General features: G+C 42.1%; 1 long non-coding RNA gene across 1 annotated transcript in view; it reads left to right on the forward strand.

Moving 5' to 3' along the window:
* Window positions 1-1219: 1219 nt before the first annotated feature.
* LOC147911485 (uncharacterized) overlaps window positions 1220-14654 on the forward strand; it is a 28937-nt gene continuing 15502 nt past the window's right edge. The window contains exon 1 of the long non-coding RNA XR_015550939.1: window positions 1220-1388. This is a non-coding gene — a long non-coding RNA (uncharacterized LOC147911485). The remainder of the gene's footprint in view (window positions 1389-14654) is intronic.

The raw sequence follows: 14654 nt of genomic DNA on the forward strand, positions 1-14654 counted from the left end.
GAGGCTCACAAGGGAGCAAAGGGACTGTGCCCCAAGGAGCTACAAAACCTACCCAACATGGACCAGCATAAGTCAGGAGAGCATGTGTGAGACTGGAGTCTAGGGTGCTTGATCAAGAGGACTGGAACATAAGTTGAATAAGGGAGAGTTGATCCATTTGCAAGCTCTTTCCTAGGATCCAGGATTCAACACTTACTCATTAAGAAAATGAATAGGCAAGCTACAGATTGGGGAAAATATTCTCAACACATGTATCTGACAAAATACTTGTGTCAAGAATATATAAAGAACTTCTACAACTCAATAATAAACAGACAATCCAACTTTTTTAAAAGGACAAAAACCTTGAGTAGACAGTGAACAAAGAAGAAATGGCCAGTGACTACGTATTAGGTAGGTCAGCTACGTCTCCTGCTCTTGGATAGGTGACCTTATGTAAGTGATGCCTTAGGAGGCTTCCAGTGTGCTTCCCTCAGTTCTCAATGTTCCAGGGGTGGCCCCTATGTGGGCTACGTGTGTCCTTCTATTGTGGCCTATTAGCTCTCCCTATAGGCGCCTAGGGAGGCTGAGTTATGCTCCTGGCCAGCTGTTGTAATGCTCAGCTGCTTGTAGTTGTTGTGGGCCCTTCAGTCTCTTTATCAGGTGTGGGGAGCCCCAGCACAGTTGGCTGTAAGTTCTAATACCACATTTGTGTTGCAGTATTTCTTTTAAGTGAGTAGGCCCCCAGTGTGGCAGGTTGTTAGGCTCAGGGCCTTACAATTGCTGTAAACCTCTAGGCTATTAGGTCTCTTGTCAGCTCTCTGGGGATTGCAGCTGGGTGGGGCTGCCCTCAGGCACAGGAGCACCCAATTGTTTCAGGCTTTGGAAGGTGGGGCAAACCTCCTATGTGGGTCTTTGAGAAGCACAAGTCTTCTGCAGCTGACAAGCCCTGTTGCCCACAGGTCCACACACACAGTCAACACAGTCCTTCTCCGTGTGAGCGCCCCGACCTCCCCAAGCGGACCCAGTCTCTCCACGGCGGGAGCCCCACACACTCCGCCACCACCCCACACTCTCCACCCGCTCCTTGTGCACACCCTGCCCCGCTCAAGTCAGCTCAGTTGCCAGGCTGCAGAGAATCCAGTCACCAATCTATGCAGGCCCACACGTTGCCTGAGGGCTTGTTGTTGGGTGGGGCCAGTCTCTAGGGTGGGCTGCCTGCCCTGGCTGAGCTGGATTAAATCGGTGCTCTAGCGGGTGGAGCAGACCCTGGGCTAGCAGGTCTCAGGGAGAACTCCAATGGCGTCTGTGTCAGCACGCTCACACCAGGCCACAACAATGGCCGCCGCCAATGTCCCAGTCCCTGGAGAGGTCTCACCCCTCACCGTGATGCACTCAGGGCCTATTAGGTGAGTCTCTTGTCACCAAAGCACTGTGTACCTTTCTTTCTGGTGATTTTAGGATGCTTTCTGGAACGGGTGAGTTTGTGCACGGGCCCTTTAAGAGCCAGTTTTAGTTTCTTTGTGAACCGGGTTTTCTGGGGGTGCTACCCAATGCTTTAGTAGCAGGCAAAGTCAGATATTATGCCACTGGTGTCGATTGTGCTGGGTCCACAATATGCCCACAGCGGGTGCGCTCCCTGGCTCAGGGCCCCGCGTCTCCAGGGAGGCTGCGTACCTGTGAGCTGCTCCCGGCGGCCGTGAAGCTGGCGGCTTGTGAAGGCGGCGTTTTTCTCTCCGGAAGGGAGTCTCTGCCTCTTCTACCTCAGTTAGGATTGTCCGTTGTTGCAGGAGTTCCTCTTATCCAGTTTTCAGTTCTGTCTCAGGGGTAATTTTTCCACGAGTAGTTGTAAATCGGCTGTGTCCACAGGAGGAGGTGAGTTCAGAGTCTGCCTACGCTGCCATCTTGACTCCGCCTCCATAAATAGGATTAACTTATACATTAATTAAATTAGTAGAACTTGTATTCATCAAGACACCGTTAAGAAAGTAAAAGGTAAATGACAGGCCAGGAGAAGATATTTGCGAAATGTATCTGACAAAGGACTCCTATAAATTGATAAGAAAACATCTGAATCAATTTTTTAGAGGAGAGGAGGGGCAGAAGGCTTGCACTGACCTTTACAAAAGAGGATAGCCAAAGGGCAAGGCATGATGAGAAGTCATTCAGTATCATTAGTCATCAAGGACATGCAAAGTAAAACCACAATTGAGATACCACTACAAACCAAGACTCTCAACCCCCACTGTGGTGCAACCACTTTGGAAAACTGGCAGTATTTGCTACAGCTATACTTACATGTTCATCCTACGACCTAGCAGTGCCATTTCTGGGTATATACCCAACGTAAATGAGTGCTTATGTCCACCAAAAGACATGAATGAGAATGTTCATAGCAGTTTTATTCATAATGATCAAAAACTGGAAACAACTCCAATGTCCATCAGCATTAGAATGGATAACTATATTATGTTATATTCATATAATAGAATACTATTGTATGGAATGGAATACTACAACAAGGAAAAAGAACAACTACTGCTACATGCACGCACTTGGATGAATATCACAAATACAGTGTTGATCAAAATAAGCCAACCACAAAAGGTTACATCTGTATGATTCTATTTGTATAAAGTTCATAAACAGGCAAAACCAACCCATGGTTACTTTTGATGGGGGGAGTGATAAGGACTGGGAGAGAGCACAAGCAATCCTATTGGGGTACCAGAAATGATCTATACCTTGATCTGTGTGGTGGCTAAGCAGATGTATACACATGTAAAAATTCACTGCTCTGCACCTAAGATTTATGTGTTTTATGTATAGATGTTATGTCAACATAAAAGAAAACTGAAGTGTTTTTTCTGAACATAATTATTCAGCTCTGCTGATACGTACACATATTTCTGAGCCAAAGCTGCACTTTTGATCACTATAACTTTCTAGTAGGTTTGATATCTACAAAATAAGTTCAAGTCTTTTCTTCCAAAATTTTCTTGCACCTGTATGCTTCCAAGCTAAACTTTAGGATCAATTTTTCAAATTCCTTAGAAAAATTCTACTGGGATTTTTATTGAGATTATGCGATATTTGTAGTTTATTTGAAGAGCACTTACATCTCTCCAGTATTGACTCTTTCCATCCAATCAACATGGTTCGTTTATTCAGGAATTTTCAATCAAGTTTTAAATTATTCTTTATGTAGGGCTAGAACATGTTTTGGTATATTATGTATATGATGTATATTAAGTCATTATGGTTTCTGTTCCTATTATAGGAGATATATTTGTCCCATTACTTCTCTAATCATTGCTGGTATATAAAAAGGCTCTTTTTCCCCCTATCTGGCCACCTTGCTGAACTCCTTCATTCATTTTAGGAGTTTTCCATTCGATTCTTTTAATTTCTAGGTTGTAAGTAATGTATTAAAATCTTTTCTCCTTTATATGAGAATCTGACTTCTGATTAGTTTCCTAACTATGTTTTCCTGAAAACAGAAAGATGGTATGTGTAGACTATGTGACTAGGCAACTTTGCTTATAATAAAAATGACTCCTGGTTTGTAACTTTTGTCTGGACTGGGAGTCACCATGGCCTTAGGTTCCTTTTCTAACCCACAAGTCCCTTGTGGGGACCCTGGAAACCATGCCTATGGAGTTGTCACCAAAGATATTTTCGCGGGGGTCGGGGGCATGAGGTTCTTAAATCAGAGTGACTGCCTGGTGTAGCTCTTGTCTTCCTGCACCTGAGCCGTCTGCTGAGTGGACTGCAGTAAAGATTCCCACTGCTAGGAATATCTACACTGCCTTGCTAACATGTGTGGTTCCTGCCCTATGGCCTTGAATAGGCCAGGATGGTATGTGGCCCGCAGTGGTCTTGTGAATCTGAATTAGTTGAATCTAAGAAGACCCACCCCCATGGGCATTGCAGAGTGGTGGAGCAGTGGGCTAGACTTTCGGACCCTCGATGCAGTTTGACCAATGGACTGTGAGATAGAGGGGTGGGGAAGGAAAGCTGACAAGGCATTACATGTCTGAGAGGGAGAGTCCATCTGCCTGTTCTCTAAAGTTGAAAACTCTGCGGCATATGACAAGAGATTAGGGCAGAAGCGGGCTGGAGTAAAACCAGATTCATACCAAGAGGAGACACTGCTCACTGTTTATGAAGGGGAGCTGGTCTGAAACCCACTGCAGCTGAGCTACCGGGATAGGTTAATGTCTCGCTGGGAGGGTTGGAGGGGGGCTGCGAAGACAAAAGAATGAACCTGAAGACCCCATGCTTGTGATGGGCCGCCACCTGATAAAGCAGGCGGAACTGCCAAGTTGACTGCAATTCCACTCAAACTTGAATCTACATGGAGAGAGGTTTGAGAGCACCCAAGCAGACAAAGGGCTGTGCGGTGGCCAGCAGGTCCAGGCAGAGCTACAGTGACAGCAGTTTAATATGGTTTGGGGTCACCAATACAAGGTTAAAGAAAGCTCTCCATATGTGGCAAAGGGTAACCCCAGGCCACCTAAACAGCATCCTGGAGTCTGACAACAGCTTTCGACCGAGAATGCTTGAGTCAATTTAAGGCTGCACTGGAGCCCGAGCAGTGTCCTCTGTTGCCATCTAGTGAAAATTTATGGGAATGCAAACATTTTCAAAAGCGACGCAGATTTTTAAAGCAATCATTGGTTATTGTAAAGGCCTAAGCTCTACTATTAGACTGGATAAAACTCTTGATTTGCGCTTAGTGTATAGGGAAAAACTACACTTTTTCTAAAAAGGTTAAATAAATTTCATTGTAGTATATTTGATTTGCTGAAAACTATGGTGTAATATCATTTGATATAAAATGCCTAGAATTCCCAGAATAAAGGGGGTATTTTAGGCATTATAAAGACAGATGGCCAAAGACTATTCCAGTTGCACAGGACATGGAGGGGACATCCTTACCCCACTGGTTAATACAAATCCTCGTGATCACAAAATGTGCTAACTTGTCCTTTTCTATGTTGAAAATGTCAGCCAAAGTCGTGGAGGTGGACTATGGGCAAAGGGTTAACGAACACTTCCGCATGAGAATCTAACCTTAGGTTATCTCCCTGAAAGTATGTGTCAACTATTTAGCTAGGCAACATTGCTTACAGTAAAAATGATCATTAGTAAATTGCATCTGGACTGGCGAACCTCTAACTACCCGATGGGGAAACGATTGTTTTGAGCTTCCTGCGTGTGAAACTCTTGTAACTGGGCACGACCCGTGCAGAGACCCTGGAAACTACGCCTGTGGAACTGTGAGATCGTCTCTGTGAGGCATGGGGCTTTACATCAAAGCAGCTCTCGTAAAGGCCCCAGTGTGGATCTCGACTCCTTGCACCTACTGAATGAAGTGCAGCAAGGACCTCGCTGCAAAGAACACCTGAGGCTGCTCTGTGATTGCTGCAGGTCCTGCCCTGTAGCCTTCTAGCTGCGCTGAGGAGGCCTGGGTCGTCTTGTGAGTCAGCAAAGCCTAAGAAGACCGCTGCAGGCCTTGCAGAGGTCATTACATCCACTGCCAAAAATGACTTTTTTTTCTTTTTCCTTTCCATAACTATACTCATGTCCTTTTCATTTGTTATTTGTTATAGTTTGTTGAATGATAGTGAGCACAATGGTGGGAGGAGGGGTGCAGTGGGTGAGGAGGGGAGACGGAATGCCTTGTCCCTATATTTTATTTTTCCACTTTTTATTTGGAAATAATTTCGAACTTATAGAAAAGTTGCAAGAATACAAAGACCTCCTAGAAAGACTTCACAGAGATTCACTGTTAACATTTTTCCACATTTGTTTTATTTTTATTTTCTCTCTCTACATGTATGCATTTTTATTATCATTATTTGAGAGTAAGTAGCAGCCATCATATCCGTTTATCCTTATTATTTTATTGTGTATTTCCTAAAAAACAAGACATCTACTTACATTATCACAGCATAATTCTCAAATTGGGAATTAAAATGAATACAGTGTTATTACCTAATTAACAGACCTGTGAAAATTTTTCCAGTTGTCCCAATATTGTTTTTTTTATAGCATATTTTTTCCCTGCTCCCAGATCCAGTCTTGTAGTCATCTCACTGCTTTTAGTTGTCATGTCCCTTTACTCTTCCTTAATCGAGAATAGTTCCTTAACCCTTTTTTGTCTTTCATGACATGGGCATTTTGAAGAACACAGGCCTATTGTTTTAGCAGAATTTCCTTCAGTTTGGATTTGTCTGATGTTTCCTCACGGTCAGATTCAGGTTGGGGTCTCCACCCTTTAGGGAACTCCACTCTGGCCTTCCTCTAGCCACATCTCTCAAGCCTGGAGCCAAGGAGGCAAGCCCATTGGAGCCTGCCCACTCCCACTTGGTCCAGAGAGTAAATATTTTAGGCTTTGCAGGTTATATGATCTCTGTCACAACTACTCAGCTCTGCTACTGTAGCAAGAAAGCTGCCGTAGATAATGTGTAAATGAATGAGCATGGCTATATTCAAATAAAATTTTATTTATAAAAACAGGTGGAGGGCGCATATTTGGCCCATGAGTCAGTTTGCTTGACCCCTCTTCTAATCCATGCCCCAGCTACCAAGAAGTCCAGAATTCCACGCCCAAACAGCCTCAGCCCTGTTCCGAGAGTAGCCCTGTGAGGGCCTCTCTTCCCCGGGTCTGCCATCGTGAGGCGTGGCATCTTGCCACTAAGGAGTGCGTTTCTCTAGGCTTGCGTGTGCCCAGGAGATGGCAGTTTTGAGGAATGTGGACAGATTTGAAAGCAGAGGTGGGGCCTTCACAGTGTCAGAAAGAGCTGAGAGTGAGAAGAGAAGGGGCAAAGAGCTAGCCGGGTCGGCTCCCCTCCTCTCACCATGTCTGGTGCAAGACTCCAAGGAGCCTAAGAATTACATTCGCATCTGGCCTTCCTGGTCAGTGTGAAGGGTTAGTTTATCCAGAGAAAAAGGAGTGACATATGTTATTCAACCATTTGTTGCTTGATTTATATGTATGTATATTTGAACATTTAGCTATATGGTACGTGGTCTCTATTTGCACTTTGCCCCAGCCCCATAGTGCAAGGGCAGCCTGTGTGACAGAATGAACACTTCTCAGATCAGCCTCAGCGGGGCTGACTGGTCCCCACAGGTGTTTACCTGTGAAGGGAACCTGCAAACTGGCTCCTGGCTCCACTCTGCCCCGGGAGAATCAGGGGCGATCTGTGGCAAGGCCTCCCAGCCTTCCTTGCCTGCAGCCACTTGGGTTGGCAAAAGACCCCAGGTTCAGTGCTCAGCTTCTAAGCAACAGAACAAGGAAGATACTAACGGGCCAATTCCTCATTCTTCCCACTTTCTACTTCTAGACTGTCTTTTCTTTCTGGTTTATCTAACTGATATCTTTGGACCTCTTGATAGTTGAACAACCAATTCCCCTGACAGACTTCAGACCCCTGGAGGTTTCTGCATCTCCCTCTTTCATTCATGTAACACATCCCCACCATGACTGCCACCACCCCTGCCATCGCCACGCTGCCATAGCTGCCTCTGGTCAGCATGGGGCCTTAAGGCACCTGTCCCTTAACCAGAACACTCCAGGGCCAGGAGATGTTGTAGGGGTGCCATCTTACCAACACTAGTGCACACTCATGTCCAGACACTTTGGAATTCCAACCAAGTAAATAACATCAATATGGTACCCAGATCTCGTAAGTAGTGAGGCGTATCTGGAAAGATAAGCAGTTCTTTAAAATGTTACCCCATGGAGTACCTCCAACTTTTAATATCTTTTAGAGGAAAGTAATGTATGTAAAGTATTAATCTAAATATCACTTCCAATAACATAATACTTTTGGTAAGGCATCCGATAACATCGAAATTTAAGAATTACTGCTATGCAATTTACATAATTCCTATAATATGGTAGCATATAATTTACTGTTATATAATTTACTATTATTTTGCTGAATTTTTTAACTTTTGTCCTAAAATTGTTTTCTATAAATATAAACTCTAAAAGTTGTTCCATTGTAATTTGTTTCTTTTTATAATGCTTTGAATCTCCAGAAAAAGGCCTTTTTTATGACAGTCTTTTGCAATAATATATTGATTAGTTACTCTATCATTTTAAAAAAAATTTTATTGAGGTCACAATGGTTTATAACATTGTGAGATTCCAGTTGTACATTATTATTTGTCGGTCACCATATAAATGTGCCCCTTCACCCCTTGTGCCCACCCCCCAACTCCCTTCCCCCTGGTAACCACCAAACTGTTCTCTCTGTCCATGTATTAGTTGATATTCCACATATGAGTGAAGTCATACAGTGTTTGTCTTTCTCTGTCTGGCTTATTTCACGTAACATAATACCCTCCAGGCCCATCCATGTTGTTGCAAAGGGGACAATTTTGTCTTTTTTTATGTCTGAGTAGTATTCCATTGTATATATATACCACATCTTCTTTATCCAGTCATCTGTCGACGGACACTTGGGTTGCTTCTACTTCTTAGCTATAGTGAATAATGCTGCGATGAACATAGGGGTGCATAAGCCTCTTTGGATTGTTGATTTGAGGTTTGTTGGGTAGATACTCAGTAGTGGGATAGCTGAATCATAAGGTATTCCTGTTTTTAATTTTTTCTGTGTGTGAGGAAGATCAGCCCTGAGCTAACATCCATGACTATCATCCTCCACTTTATGTGGGACGCCGCCACAGCATGGCCTGACAAACAGTGTGTCAGTGCACGCCCGGGATCCAGACCTGGGCTGCCAGCGACAGAGTAAGCGCACTTAACTGCTACACCATGGGGCCAGCCCTGTTTATAATTTTTTGAGGAATCTCCATACTGTTTTCCATAGAGGCTGCACCAATTTGCATTCCCACCAGTAGTGGATTAGGGTTCCCATTTCTCCACAGCCCCTCCAAAATTTGTTGCTTTTTGTCTTGGTGATTATAGCCATTCTAACGGGTGTAAGATGATACCTTGGTGTGGTTTTAATTTGAATTTCCCTGATGATTAGTGATGTTGAACATCCTTTCATGTGCCTGTTGGTCATCTGTATATCTTCTTTGGTGAAGTGTCTGTTCATTTCCTGTGCCCATTTTTGGATTGGGTTGTTTGTTTTTTTGTTATTCAGTTGTGTGATTTCTTTATATATTATGGAGATTAATCCCTTGTCAGATTTATGGTTTGCAAGTATTTTTTCCCAGCTGGTGGTTTCCCTATTCATTTTGATCCTGGTTTCATTTGCCTTGTAGAAGCTCTTTAATCTGATGAAGTCCCACTTTTTTATTTTTTCTTTTGTTTCTCTTGTCTGAGTAGACATGAAATTCAAAAAGATCCCTTTATGGCTGATGATGAGTAGTGTACTACCTATATTTTCCTCCAGGAGTTTTATAGTTTCAGGTCTCACCTTCAGGTCTTTGATCCATTTTGAGTTAATTTTTTGTATGGCAAAAGAAGATAGTCTACTTTCATTCTTTTGCATGTGGCTGTCCAGTTTTCCCAGCACCATTTATTGAAGAGAATTTCCTTTCTCCACTGTATGTCCTTAGCTCCTTTGTCAAAGATTAGCTGCCTGTAGATATGAGGTTTTATTTCGGGATTTTCAATTCTGTTCCATTGATCTGTGTGTCTGTTTTTGTACCAGTACCATGCTGTTTTAATTACTATCACTTTGTAGTATGTTTTGAAGTCAGGGATTGTGATGCCTCCAGCCTTGTTCTTCTTTTTCAGGATTGCTTTAGCTATACGGGGGTCTTTTGTTGCCCCATATGAATGCTAGTATTCTTTGTTCTATTTCTGTGAAGAATGTCCTTGGGATTCTGATTGGGATTGCATTGAATCTGTAGATGAATTTAGGTAGTATGGACATTTTAACAATGTTTATTCTTCCAATCCAAGTGCATGGAATCTTTTTCCATTTCTTTATGTCATCATTGATTTCACTCAGTAATGTCTTATAGTTTTCCTTGTATAGGTCTTTCACTTCCTTGGTTAAATTTACTTGTAGATATTTTATTCTTTTTGTTGCAATTGTAAATGGAATTGTCTTCTTGAGTTCTCTTTCTGTTAGTTAATTGTTGGTATATAGAAATGCAACCGAGTTCTGTAAGTTGATTTTATACCCTGCCACTTGGCTGTAGTTGTTAATTATTTCTAATAGTTTTCCAAGGGATTCTTTAGGGTTTTCTGTATATAAGATCGCGTCATCTGCAAACAGTGAGAGTTTCACTTCTTCATTGCCTATTTGGATTCCTTTTATTCCTTTTTCTTGCCTAATTGCTCTGGCCAGAACCTCCAGTACTGTGTTGAATAAGAGTGGTAAGAGTGGGCACCCATGCCTTGTCCCTGTTTTCAGAGGGATGGGTTTCAGTTTTTCCCCATTGAGTATGATGTTGGCTGTGGGTTTGTCATATATGGCCTTTATTATGTTAAGGTACTTTCCTTCTATACCCATTTTGTTGAGAGTTTTTATCATAAGTGCATGTTGGATCTTGTCAAAAGCCTTCTCTGTATCTATTGAGATGATCATATAGTTTTTATTCCTCGTTTTGTTAATGTGGTGTATCACATTGATTGATTTGTGGATGTTGAACCATCCCTGTGTCCCTGGTATAAATCCCACTTGATCATGGTGTATGATCTTTTTAATGTATTGCTGGATTCTGTTTGCCAATGTTTTGTTGAGGATTTTTGCATCTGTGTTCATCAGCGATGTTGGCCTGTAATTTTCCTTCTTTGTATTGTCCTTGCCTGGCTTTGGTATCAGAGTGATGTTGGCCTCGTAGAATGTGTTGGGAAGTATTCCATCTTCCTCTATTTTTTGGAATAGTTTGAGAAGGATAAGTATCAAGTCTTCTTTGAATGTTTGGTAAAATTCTCTAGAGAAGCCATCTGGTCCTGGACTTTTATTTTTTGGGAGGTTTTTGATTACTGTTTCAATCTCTTTACTTGTGATTGGTCTATTCAGGCTTTCTATTTCTTCTTGATTCAGTTTTGGAAGGTTGTATGAGTCTAGCAATTTATTCATTTCTTCTAGATTGTCCAATTTGTTGGCATATAGTTTTTCATAGTATTCTGTTATAATCTTTTGTATTTCTGTGGTATCTGTTGTAATTTCTACTTTTTCATTTCTAATTTTATTTATTTGAGCCTTCTCTCTTTATTTCTTGGTGAGTCTGGCTAAGGGTTTGTCAATTTTGTTTATCTTCTCAAAGAACCATCTCTTTGTTTCATTGATCCTTTCTACTGTTTTTTAAATTTCATTTTCATTTATTTATGTTCTGATTTTTATTATTTCCCTCCTTCTGCTGACTTTAGGCTTTGTTCCTTCTTATTTTTCTAATTCTGTTAGGCATAGTTTGAGGTTGCTTATTTGGGCTTTTCCTTGTTTGTTAAGGTGGGCCTGTATTGCTTTGAGTTTCCCTCTCAGGACTGCTTTTGCTGCATCCCATATGAGTTGGTATGGTGTGTTTTCAGTTTCATTTGTCTCCAGCTATGCTTTGATTTCTCCTTTAATTTCATCAATGATCCATTGGTGGTTTAGTAGCATGTTGTTGAGTCTCCACAGCTTTGTCACTTTCCCAGTTTTTTCCTTGTAGTTGATTTCTAACTTCATGGCATTATGGTCTGAAAAGATGCTTGTTATGATTTCAATCTTCTTAAATTTATATAAGCATGCCTTGTTTCCCAACATATAGTCTATTCTTGAGAATGTTCCATGCACGCTTGAGAAGAATGTGTAATCTGCTGTGTTTGGATGGAGTGCTCTGTATATGTCTATTAAGTCCATCTCATTTAGATTTTGTTTAGGTCCATTATTTCCTTATTTATTTTCTGTCTGGGTTATCTGTCCATTGATGAGAGTGGAGTGTTAAGATCCCCTGCTACTATTGTGTTGTTGTTAATATCTCCTTTTAGGTTTGTCAATAGTTGCTTTATGTACCTTGGTGTTCCTGTATTGGGTGCATATATATTTAAAAGTGATACGTCTTCTTGGTGGAGTGTCCCTTTTATCATTATATATTGCCCCTCTTTGTCTCTCATTACCTGTTTTATCTTGAAGTCAACTTCATCTGATATGAGTATGGCAACACCTACTTTCTTTTGTTTGCCATTAGCTTGGAGTATTGTCTTCCATCCTTTCACTCTGAACCTGTGATTGTCTTTAGAGCTGAGATGTGTTTCCTGGAGGCAGCATATTATTGGGTCTTGTTTTTTAATACATCCCACCACTCTGTGTCTTTTGATTGGAGAGTTCAGTCCATTTACATTTAGGGTACTTATTGATATATGGGGGCTTGTTGTTATTTTATCGCTCTTTTTCTGGTTCTTTTGCATTTCTTTTGTTTCTTGTCCCATGTGTTTCAGACTACCAATTTAGTTTGGTAGTTCTGTATGGGAGTTCCCTTAGTTTTCTCTTTCTTTATCATGTGTGATTCTGTTCTGGTTATTTGATCAGTGGTTACCATGAGGTTCGTATAAAAAATATCTTGTATGTGATAGTCCATTTTTTGATGGACTCTTATTCCCTTAGACTAAGTTGATTCGATCCCTTTCCTCTTCCCCTTCTAAGTTATTGCTGTCATATCTTATTCCTTCCTGTGTTGTGAGTTTGTGTTTAACATGATGAGGTTTTATTCATGCTTGGTGCTTACCTTCCCTTGATCTTTTTTGTGTGTGTGTGAGGAAGATAGGCCCTGAGCTAGCATCTGCCAATCTTCCTCTTTTTTTTTCTTTTTTGTTGAGGAAGACTGGCCCTGGGCTAACATCCATGCCCATCTTCCTCCACTTTACATGGGACGCTTGCCACAGGTCACATGACCTGACAAGCGGTGCGTGGTTGTGTGCCCGGGATCCGAACTGGCAAGCCCCGAGTCACTGCAGTGGAGCACGTGCATTTAACCACTTGCACCACTGGGCCAGCCCCTGATCTTTGGTTTTATATTGAAGTGTTTGCTAATCTATTTTGATAGAGGACTGCAATTTTTCTGGTTTTGTTGACCTATTTTCCTCCTTGTTCAAAACTTTGAATCCCCTTTCTCTTTTTTTCCTCAGGTATGCGGGCCTTCTTGAACACTTCTTGTAGTGGGGGTCTTGTGGCAATCAACTCCCTTAGCTTTTGTTTATCTGGGATAGTTATTATTTCTCCATCATATCTGAAGGATATTTTTGATGGATAGAGTATTCTTGGCTTGGAAAGTTTTTGTCCTTCAGAATTTTGAATATATCGTTCCACTCTCTCCTAGCCTGTAAAGTTTCTGTCAAGAAATCAGCTGAGATCCTGATAGGAAACCCTTTGTATGTTATTTATTTATTTATTTTTGTCAGGCTGCCCTTAATATTTTTTCTTTGTCATTGACTTTTGCCACCTTTACTACTATATGCCTTGGAGAGGGTATTTTTGTGTTGATATATTTAGGAGATCTATTGATTTCATTCACTGGTATTTCCAGCTCCTTCCCCAGGTTTGGGAAGTTCTCAGATATTATTTCTTTGAACAAGTTCTCTGCTCCTTTTTCCCTCTCTTCTCCCTTGGAATACCTATAATCCTTATGTTGGATTTCCTAGAGTTGGATATTTCTCGGAGAGTTTCTTCATTTCTTTTTAGTCTTAGTTCTCTTTCCTCCTCCATCTGGAGCATTTCTGCATTGCTGTCCTCAATATTGCTAATTCTTTCCTCTATATTGTCGGCTCTGATGCTTAAGGTTTCCAAATGTGTCTTTATCTCCTCCATTGTATTTTTCATCTCTAAGATTTCTGATTGGATTTTTTTTTACGGTTTCAATCTCCTTTGTGAAGAAACTCCTGATTTCATTGAATTGTCTGTCTGTGTTTTCTTGTATTTCATTAAGCTTTTTTATGATGGCTATTTTGAATTCTCTGCCATTAAGATTATACATTTCTGGGGCCAGCCCCGTGGCTTGGCAGTTAAGTGCATGCGCTCTGCTGCTGGTGGCCCGGGTTCGGATCCCAGGCATGCACCGACGCACCACTTCTCTGGCCATGCTGAGGCTGGGTCCCACATACAGCAACTAGAAGGATGTGCAGCTATAACATACAACTATCTACTGGGGCTTTGGGGGAAAAAATAAATAAATAAAATTATAAAAACAAAGATAATACATTTCTGTGCTTTCTGGGTTGACTTCTGGGTGCTTGTCATTTTCCTTTTGGTCTGGAGATTTAATATATTTTTGCATGGTGCCTGTCAGTATTGGTTTACTTTTCCTCATAGTGAAAATATATGGTCGCAGTTTCCTTTTGCTGCTGCTGGTTGGGAGTCAAGGGGCATGTATTCTGGCCTGCCTCAATCTGCAGGCACTCTCGTCACCCCTGGCTGATCTGAGGCTGAGTGGAGGCTGCTGGGGGGGTAAGTGTGGGAACAGCTGGAGCTGGAGTGTGGGAACAGCTGAGACTGGAGTGCAGGTAGGCTGAAGCAGCTGGGGCTTGGGTGCAGGTGGGTTGAAGCAGCTGCAGCTGAAGTGCCGCTCGGCCAAAGAAGCAGGGGCTGGGGTGCCACTGGGCCGAAGAAGCTGGACCTGGAGTGCACTGAGCTGAAGAAGGAGGAGCTGGGGTGCCACTGGGCCAAAGAAGCTGGAACTGGAGTGCTGTGGGCCAAAGTTCTGGTGCCAAGTCAGCTGGAGCCTGAGCACAGGCCAAGCCAAAGCCACTGGAGCCA

Source organism: Ceratotherium simum, unplaced genomic scaffold (genome assembly GCF_057802395.1).
Source record: "Ceratotherium simum simum isolate JZ-2026a unplaced genomic scaffold, ASM5780239v1 HiC_scaffold_43, whole genome shotgun sequence".
NCBI lineage: Eukaryota > Metazoa > Chordata > Mammalia > Perissodactyla > Rhinocerotidae > Ceratotherium > Ceratotherium simum.